We start from the raw sequence: 11,198 nt of genomic DNA on the forward strand, positions 1-11,198 counted from the left end.
TAAAAATATGATACACGAGTAGGAAACATCCATTTCATGTCTAAAAATAAGTTTCGGTGTCTAATACATCAATTTAAAGTGAAATTATAGCTATTCAAATTAAATAAAAATATGAAATAAAATATTCTATTTTCTTATAAAATAATATTTATAGAACTCTACGTAAATAATTTTTGTAGTGTAAAAGCAAAATAAATTCATACATATAGTGGCACACGCAGCCAGGTATACAAAATATTCTACAATGACATGTGGGCTCCCAAAATAACCAAAATAAAAACAACTATAAACTTGTGATTTCTAAGGGTGTGAATCCAATAGCTAACACTCGACAAAATCGATGGTCTACAGACTGTCCTAAGCTTGAAATGTCACGACCCGGTACTCTCCTCAAGCCCGTGACAACCGCCGCGATGTCCCGATAGACATTCATTACCCGAAATATCAATCGGAATCTCGCAAGGCTTTAATATCAGTTTTCGCACCTCCCCTGTGAGCAACAGTTGTTAAAAATCATGTTTTGAGAGATTATAAACTATTTTCAAATCAAAACAATAGAAAAATAATTTTTTTCTCACAGGGGCATTTTGGTCTTTTTTCCTCAAAAATCTCAAAACCAGCTAAAAATGTAGTATGCGAGTGGAAAACACATATTTCATAATCAAAAATAAGTTTAGATGTCTAAAACATTCATTTAAAATGAAATTATGACTACTTGAATATAATAAAAATATTCAATAAAATATCTTATTTTCTTATAAACCATATTTATAGAGTTACTGGTAAATAATTTTTGTAGCGTAAAAGCTAAATAAATTTATACATACTGTAATACAGATAACCAAAGTATAAAATTTAATTTACAATGACACTTGGGCCTACGAACGACCAAAAGTATCAAAAGCGGTAAACCTACAGTTTTTTAGGATGCAAGTCCAACTGTAGCCCTCAACAAAGTGAGCTATCTACTGACTATCCTGAGCTTGAAATGGGTGGAAATGAGGGTGGTGAGATTATATAATCCCAGTGAGTAAACAAATACCATCTAAAATATCTAAAGCTGAGTAAATGGAGACAGATAAAATAGATTAGCATAAAAATGATTCTCAGCATTTCGAACTCATTTTAATAAGATAAAATAGATTCATTTCACCGAAATAAACAACGAGGCTTATGATTTTCTGAAAAGTTTGGCTCGTGCCAAAATCATTCTCATACTCAGTTATCAAGGATACCTTGGCCTGGGGCTATCCCAACCGAGTTCGCCAAGGCTGTTAAAAAGTCATGTACGAATAAATCATGTTTTTATTTTGAAAACATAGCTGTTCCTTGGCGTTGGCTGAGTTCATCCTCACGTGGTGGTTTGGCGTGAAGTGAACTCTAAAGTTTTGGCCTCAGGAGTTATCCAACCACGCCTCTCATACTGAGGTATGAATATAATAGGGTTACCGTGCCCCTCTAATAGGCTGGTCCACCGAACCCGTCCACTACAGCGACCAATTTATAACCCACCAATTCAATAAAATTCAACAGCATGACATGGCAATTATTTTGTTTTACAGCCTCTCAAGGCAAATCAACAGTTCATACATTTTCAGCACATTTACTAATTCAACCATTCATGCCAATATTATCATAAGCCATTCAATTCAAACCATGATTTATAACACAACAATTAGTCTCCAATTACTCCAGTTTCAAAATCATCTTTCAATTTCAAGACAATTTTATAAAATCATTTCATTTAATCACATTTTGCTTATAAAACATAAAGATTTACCATTTAAACTCATTTTTCATAAAATCACATAAACGAATTAAAATTCACTTCAAATAATCAAGATGATGATAAGATTACTCACTGTAATGGGAATCGAATTCCGAGTACTCTGATTCTTGATCCTCGGGTACTATCTCTTTACTTTTGCTAGAATGCTCACCACCTAGACAATACACAACACATAATTCAATATATAGTGTCATACCATTATAAATCTATTTTAGGCTCTTTACTAATGCATGAAATTGGATGTGAAACGCTCGGGTAACCATATAAATACGGTGTTCAGTATAAATTCAATTGTGTACCGAAATAAAATGGTATTGGCCTAATTCGATCTATCACCCAATTAATTGGCCAATATGTCCAATTCAACTCCAAATAATTCTATTTTTCTTCCAATATTCCAAATCATCAAACACAAATTAAACAACCTAAAATATGGAAAAATCATCCTCACATTTTTTCTTGGAAAATTCGACCATGGAGGGTTCACTAACAATATAATTTTTCAAGCTTGATTCTCACACCATAAATCACTAATTCCTAACCAAATCACTTGAAATAAAATCAAAATCATCATCAATATTCCACATGGAGAATTCGGCGAATGATGGGTTATGGAAGAACATGAATTTTTCTTGCTTGATTTTTCATGCTACACATCACTAACTAACTAAAAACACTAAAATACATTGAAATCTAACCAAATCAAGCATCAAAACCTCCCTCTAAGTGTTCGGCTAGCAAGGGATTCATCATGATTTCATATGATTCAACCATGGAAAATAAGAAAAAATGCTTAAGAAAGAGAGATCTCAAGCTTAATTGAAAAATCTTACATTTTTTTCACTTATTTCCTTGAATTTTCACACTTTTCCCTTGAATTTTTCCACCTAGGGTTTTGTTCTTCCTTTTTCTTGTTTCTCCTTGGTGAGGCCAACCATAATGAAGAGAAATGGGCTGGTTTTGTGCTAATTTATAAGGAAAATAATAAAGAAATAAAAGCTTGACACTTGTCACCTTACCATTGGTCCATATTTAAATTTTTAACTATTAAGCTTTCTTTCTCCACCACATAAAATCCTTCAGTTATCCATGATAATATTGGGTAAAATCCATGTTCTGGACAAGTGTTGGGTGGTGTAAAATTATAATTTTGCCCCTGGGGTGGCAAAATGACTATTTTGCCCTTATCCTCGAAAAAATGTCAGAATTAAAATTCTTCACTTCTCAAACTCAAATTATACTCCAAATGATCAATCTTAGTCAAACATTCCATCCAACACTCACATCTTTACCTCAGATGACAAAATGACCATTTTGCCCCTAGGTCATGAAAATTCCAATTTGACTCCAAATCGGTCCTCGAACTTCGAATCACCATTTTAAGTCATTATGGGGTTTTAAAATTCTCAATTTCATCTTAAAATCTCTATTTGAACTTGTCATGTCACGACCCAAATTCTGAGCCATGACCGGCGCAAGGGTCCAATGGACGTAATCCACTAAACCCAAGCAAGCCTATTATTTATCTTACTTATAATTCCATCTAATATCACTAAGTCATATTTCATAACTTTGAATCAAAATAGTGATATACATTGCCAACTCGTACTGGCATTACTCCTTAAAAATTTACATACAATGTCTACAGCATATATTCTAATAATTTACATTAAGTTCGTCTATATAAAACAAAATAACACTCGACTCCCAGCGGAGTGACTCGGATGAATATACAGCTACCGAATGCCGAGACACCTACCAAAAGATGTACACAGGTCTACAAGGACACATCGTCCTAGTTACTGGTTGCCTTGTGATCTGAAAACATGAATTTGAAAATGGTGAGTATAACCCAATGAGTGAACAAGGAAGGGAACAAGCAACAACAATAAGGGAGAATTTAAAATCATGATGTACTTGTTTCAAAACAATGCAATTTAGTTCCATTCATATTAAAACCCCTCATTTTAAACTTAACGCATTTTGTCCTAAATGTTGGAAGTCCATGGTCAAATATGGTAGCAAAGAAGTGAAAAATAGGGCAGCAATTGGACAAGATAGGAGACAAAACAGAAAGTTTTTCGTTGCAGCGAGTTTCCGGCCAGCCACCCTTCAAAAACCCTAGAGTTTCTCACTGCAACGAAAATGAATCTCGCTGCAGCGAGAAACAGAGCACCAAGAAAAGGTTTCTCTTCAATCAATAAAAGGCCACCTGCTAAACCAACAAAATCAACATAAAACATGTGAAAATTTCCAAAGTGTAATGTATCAAATTTCACATATATGTCCATCATATATCATATTCATGAATTTTCATTTCATAAGTATAGATATGCATAATTACATAGATAAACATCAATATCATCATAATCACACTCGACTCATGTACATCCCCCCACATCGTGCACATAGCTGGCACCATCGTGTGCATCCCCCCACATCATACACAATCAGTGCCATCGTGTACATCCCCCCGCATCGTGCACACGGGCACTATCATCATCCATCTCTCACGCCACCATCATCACCGGTATGTGCATCCCCAACATCATGCACACACACAGTTATAATCATCATACACAATATCAATCATCATGCACAACACACATATATATTATCATCATAATGCAATATTACATGAATCCATAGTAATCACATATCACAACATGAAACCATTTAGCAAAAGCTTGTTCCCAAGGCACTTGTTTTTATGAAAAACTTGATAATTCATTCAAATGTGTGGGAAATACATTATATTCCCCAAAACAAGTTTTGAAGGCAGTTCACTCACAGGTGTTAAAAATTTAGATTTCGGGTGCACTCGGACTAATAGTCCTCAAGCGCAATTCCTTTGCCTTTTCTGGATGTTTCACTACCTTGACAAATAACAAAGTCGAAGAATTTACTATATTGTCCCTAAATTGATATAAACTAATTTAAATTATTAATGCTTGATATGTAAATGCAAAAATACGTTCGATTACAACTTAATCCCGATATCGATTAAATTTGACCGATCACCTGATTAATTAGAGATTGTGTCCAAATCACCTCCAAATTAATCCATTTCTCCTCTAATACTTTAATTTACCACATACCATTTAAATAAAGCCAAATTCAGCATTAGAACCCTCACAGTTCCTTATAGAAAAATTCGGTCATTTGGTGCACTAGCACCAAAGTTTTTTCTACATAACCATTTCACCTTAATTCATCATTTTTCAAGCCATTTTCGTTGAAATAAAAACAATCCCCCATTGATATTCAGCCCTCATGGTTCGACCAACAAGGAACCCTACAGAAATTGAATATTTCTTTTGTGTTTTTCTTCATAACCATGCTTAACTATCCCTAAACACTAACATAGTCTAAAATCAAATTATTTCAACAACAATTCCTCTTCCATACCCATTTTTTAGAATTGAATTCATCATGATAACTCAATATTCAACCATGGAAATCAATAACAAAAGCATGGGTAAGCTAGGTATCAAGGAGAATTAAAGAAATTCTAACTTACCTAGCTTGTTTCCTTGATTTCTTCACTTTTTCTTTGAATTTTCATCTAGGTTTTCTTGTTTTTCCCTTTGTTCTTCCTTTGTTCTTGTTGCTGGTTGCCTAGGCCGAATATGGTGAGAGAATTGGGGATTTAATGAGCTGATTTCTATAGAAAATAATAAAATAATGAAGCATGCCACGTGTCACATGCTTATTGGTCTAATTTTTTTAACTTTTTGACTTTTTCTTCTTAATTTTCCACCACAAATATTCTAGTATTTATCCAATCCTATCACAATTAAAATCCCTTGGTCTTGACAAGTGCTGGGGCAAAATTTTACCGATTTACCCCCGAGGCGAAAAAATTACGATTCTGCTCATATACTCCAAAATGTACCGGAATCACATTATTTCTACTTTTCAACCTCAAATAACACTAATATTGATCAATATTAACCAAATGGGGCAAAAAAAATCGTTTTATAAAAATTCTCGTTTAGTCATCTAGTGGCAAAATTACCATTTTACCCTTGTGCTCCAAAAATACCGGGAATCACAATTTTTCACTACTAAACATCATTTTATACTCCAATAATCATAATTATATTTCATATAATTATTCTTGGTCAAATGTGATCAAATCTTGGCTAAAAATCTCCATTTTATCATCAAATGGTAAAATGACCGTTTTGTCCCTAATCGGTCAATTTTCCTTATGGACTCCAAACTGGACCTTGAACTTCGAATCGCTATTATAAGCTATTCTGTGGGTTTTAGAATTTTCAAATTCCTCTTAGAATTTCTATTTGAACTAGTTCAAGGCTTGATTTAACTTAGTTGTACCACTCTGTACAATACCGTCTTTTAATCGAGCTTGACAAGGTCTCACATGTCAAACCTTGTTCTATAAAATAATTACGACGTCATTTGCATGCTCAATAGAATGTTTGCATATTTAGGAAGTTCGAGAAATCGTTAAAAGACGATATTGCCCTAATGGTACCATTAAGTCGATTAAGCCTCGAACTAGTTCAAATAGGAATTTTAAGGTGAAATTAAGAGTTTCATAGTCCAGGGATTTTATTCATCATAGAAATGGATAAATATGAGAAAATGTGTGGCGGAGATTTAAAGCTTAAAAGATACGAATTTAAAAAAATGGACCAATCATGGAATGCCATATGGCAAGTTTAAATTATTATATTATTTAACTATAAAAATCAGCCCACACCACCATTTCTCTCTCATAAGGGTCGGCTTTGGCAAGAAAACAAAGGGGAAAAGAAGAACAAACCCTAGGTGGAAAGAAATTCAAGAGAAAAGTGTGGATTTTCAAGAAAATCAAGTGGAAAAAGGTAAAATTTCTCGATTTTAGTTTATGAACTATTTTTTCTATGCATTTTTCCTTATTTTCCATGGTTGAAAAGCATGCTTTCATGGTGAATTCATGGCTGGTCAAAATGGGTATGGAGAGAGAATGATCTTGGATTGGTTTGATTTTTAGGTATGTTAGTGTTTTTAGGTGATTAATGATGTGTAGCATGAAAACAAGTGAAGAAAACCACCAAAGGTTTNATTCATGGCTGGTCAAAATGGGTATGGAGAGAGAATGATCTTGGATTGGTTTGATTTTTAGGTATGTTAGTGTTTTTAGGTGATTAATGATGTGTAGCATGAAAACAAGTTAAGAAAACCACCAAAGGTTTGGTGCCCATCAATAGCCGAATTCTCTAAGTGAATAATGAGGAAGAATGGGATGTTATTCTAGGTGATTTGATTAAGAAATAATAGTTTTTGATGAATTGAGGAATTGGAAACGAAATGGAGCAAGTTGGAGTGAAATTGGATGCATTGGCCAATTTATCGGATGAAAAATCGACTTAGGCCAATACCGGGTCTAGATGGCTACCCGTGCATTTTTCATTTCATATCACGCATATATATCGAGCCTGAAATAGCTTATGACTGCTAGACACAATTTAATTGGAATATGTGTCATGGATTATGGCTAAGTGGTGAGCCATTGGATACGGGTAAAGGACTGTACCCACGAACTGAAAATAGGAGTATTTCTACTCTTAATACTGTGAGTGGACAATTTATCGTCTTAAATATCTAGAGTAATTATACTTGCTTGATGCTTTTATTGAATGGTGAGTTTAAATTATAAAATATTATGTTTTCCAATTAAAATGTTTTTTTTAATAAAAATGAGATTTATTCTGGTTTTGAAATAAATATTGTTTTGGGAAAATTGAGTATATGGAAACTATGTTGAATTTATGATTTTATATGTTATTGAAATTGTGGCTTATGACATTATGGTAGCATGATGGCTAAATTTTAGGGTTGGCATGAAATATATGAACAGTTTTGGATTGGTCTCGGTAGACTGGATTAAATTTTATTCGCCATATTATGCTACTGAAAATTTTATAGGTCTGGTGGTATATTAAACGGTCACTGCAGTGGTGGGGGTTTCCGTGGACTGCCTATGAGAGGGGCACGGTAACCCAATTATATATTTACCTCCAAGGGGAGATGTTGGATAAAGTATCTACTAAGGTAAGATTTGAGTGCACCTCACGTTCGGACCACCACGTCAGAGTGAGACTCAACCAACGTCAAGGAATGGTTGTGTGTCAGATGTGAAAACATGTTTATGGGTATGGGACATTTAATAGCCTTGGTAGTTTCAGTGGGATACCTTGACGAAGGTACCCATGAGAATGATTCTGGCAAGGGCCAAGTTTAAGAAACTCATAAGTTGGGGAAATTTTGATGAAAAGAAATTGTTTGGTATAGATTGAAACGAATTTTGCGTTATGAACATTATTGAGATATAACGTTTTTATATTGTCTCTGTCTACTCGGCTTTAGATGCTTTTGATGGTAATTGTTTACTCACTGGGATTATGTAATCTCACCCCTCTTCCTATCCATTTTTTCAGGCTCAGGACAGTTTGTTGATAGTTGATTAAGACGAGAATTAATCTCGGAGTTGCATCTTAGAAAGTAAGGGTTCGTAGCCCTACACCTTCTTGGTCAGTTGGGGGCCTACGTGTCATTATAAAAGTAATTTTATACTTCAGTTATCTGCTTTAAAGGGTTTAGGTATTTTGAAAAAAACAATAACTAAAATACCCCTGATGAGGCAGAAATAAATTTTTATTATTTTTAAATGGGAAAATGGTCCATATCGTTTCAAAACACGATTTTAGTTACTGTCGATCACAGGGGAGGTAAAAAAAACTTATACAAAAACCTTGCGAGATTTCAGTTAGCATTCGGGGTAAAGAATGTCTGACGAGACTTCGTAATGGTTGTCACGGGCTCGATGGGAGTTTCGGATCGTGTCAAGACTAGTTCAAGGCTTAATTCAACTTAATTGTACCATTTGGTACATTGCCATCCTTTAACGATTTCTGAGGTACCCAAGTAAGCAAACATGCATTCTTATGTAAGAATGGCATAATAAACATATTGTAGAGCTGGGCTTGACATGAAATGTGTGAAAGAAGGGTGGTGAGTTTTTATAAACCCAGTGAGTAAGCAAAGTTCATCTACAACATCTAAAACCGAGTAAATGGAGACAATTTAAAATATCCCATCATAATATGATTCATAACATCAAATCTCATTTCATTTCATATAAATCAAATTCATTTCATAAAAATCAACAAGGCTTATGATTCTCGTAAAAACTTGGCTCGTGCCAAGATTTGCACTCGATGACACCTTGCGCCAGGGCATCCAACCGAGTCCGTCAAGGTTGTTAAAATAACATATGAGTATAAAACTCATTCTTTTATATTTAAAAGCACAGTTGTTCCTTGGCGTTGGCCGAGTTTCACCCTCACGTGGTGGTTCGGCATGGAGTAAACTCTAACGTTACCTTAGGAGATACCCTCCGAGCCTCTCGTACCAAGGTAAAGTATAACGGGGTTTATCGTGCTTCTCTCATAGGCTAGTCCACAGAAACCCGCCCATTGCAGTAAGCTAATCAAATAACCCACCAATTCAATAAAATTTTCAGCAGAATGACAAGGCTAATATAATATTACCTGCCTGTCAAGGCAAAGCAAAACAGTTCATATATTCCACACAAACACAAATCTAGCCATGCTTGCCATCACATTGTCATAAGCTATCAATTCAAACCATATGTCAAAACATATATATAACACAAGTATACAGTCTCCACTTACTCAATTTCCAAAACCAATATTCAATTTCAAAAAAGTTATAAATCTCATTTCGTTTAACCAACACTTCAACTATAAAACATAATAGTTTGCAATTTAAATTCATTTTTCTTTAAAACCTAAAAACGAGTATAAACAACTTTAGATAGTTAAGATGATCGTCTGATTACTCACCTTAATGGGAGTATGGAGTACTCCTATTCTTGGTCCTCGGGTACGATATCCTTACTCTTACTAGGGGGCTCACCACCTATACCTAGTACACAACAAGTAATTTAACACATTTGTGTCAAACTGTTATAAAACTATTTCAGGCTCTACATGAATGCATGAAATGGAATGAGAAGTGTCCAAATAATCAATTAAAGATGGTGTTCTACGTAGGTTCAATTATGATCGGAATGAATTTGTATTCGACCTAATTCGAACTATACACCATTGATTTAATAAAACATCCGATTCAACTCCAAATATATTCATTACACTTCTAATACTCCAATTACACGCAAAGTACCTCAATGAACTCAATTTTCTCATTTTTGTTCAAATCGTTTACTAAAGGAACCATACGTTTTCATAACCGTTTTCAATATCCGGCACCACAATTAATCAAATACGAGTTAAATAACATGAGATATAACATGATTCATCATCAATATGTCCTTTAGTAAATTCAACCAAGGAGGGTTTGATGAAGAACATGTGGTTTTCATGCTTGTTTTTCACATCAAATATCACAAAACAACTGAAAACGCGTATATAGCATGAAATCTAACAAAACCCGTTTTCAAAACCTCTCCCCCTAGGTTTGGCCAGCAAACTTTCCTTTATGAAATCTTGAGTTTCAACCATAGAAAATAAAAAAGAAATCATAGGAAAAGTAGATCTTAAGCTAAAATTAAAAAATCTTACCTTTACTTGCTTGATTCCTTGAAATCCAACAATTTCTCTTGAATTTTTCCTTCCTAGGGTTTGTTCTTCTCTTTTTCTCTTTGTTCACTTGCTTGGCCTGCCATATGAGTGAATTGGGAAAGGTTTATGTTGGTTTATAAAGAAAATTATAAAAGTATTAAAGCTTGACACTTGTCACCACTTGATTGGTCCATGGGTAAACTTAACCATTAAGCATCTCTTTTCCACCACATATAATCCCTTACTTATCCAAGACATAAAAATGATAATAGGTGGAATTTATGAGCTTGACAAGTGTCATGGTGGTGTACAATTTTAAAAATTCTGACTACGTCCTCTTGGGCACGTGAAATGACCGTCTTGTCTTTATGCTCAGAAATTGAAATATTTCACTTCTCAAATTCAAATTATGTTCCTACTAATCAAATTTGGTCAAAAAATCTCTTTCAGCATTCCAATTTTGCCCTTCGATGGCAAAATGACCATTTTGCCCCTACGTTATAAAAATTCCAAATTAAACTCCAAATTAATCCTAGAACTCTGAATCACCATTTTAAAAACATTCTAAGGTTTGATAACTCTCAAATGCATCCTAAAATTTCTATTTAGACTAGTTTGAGGCTTAATCGACTTAATTGTACCACTAGGTACGATACTAACATTTTAAAAATTTTTCGGGGCATCCAAGTTTGCAGACATGCTATCAAGCACATGAATGACATAGCAAGTATATAATAGAGCTGGGCTTGACATTAATTCTCCAAAGGCTAATGGAATAGAACGTATGAGTACTA

General features: G+C 34.2%; 1 long non-coding RNA gene across 1 annotated transcript; it reads right to left on the reverse strand.

The window, feature by feature from the left end:
* LOC108662548 lies at positions 9,126-10,445 on the reverse strand. The gene is made up of 3 exons (XR_001928430.1): positions 10,405-10,445; positions 9,667-9,748; positions 9,126-9,286 (listed from the first exon to the last, which is right to left on the reverse strand). It is a non-coding gene; the product is annotated as an uncharacterized LOC108662548 (long non-coding RNA).

This window comes from Theobroma cacao, chromosome 6 (assembly GCF_000208745.1).
Source record: "Theobroma cacao cultivar B97-61/B2 chromosome 6, Criollo_cocoa_genome_V2, whole genome shotgun sequence".
Classification (NCBI taxonomy): Eukaryota; Viridiplantae; Streptophyta; class Magnoliopsida; order Malvales; family Malvaceae; genus Theobroma; species Theobroma cacao.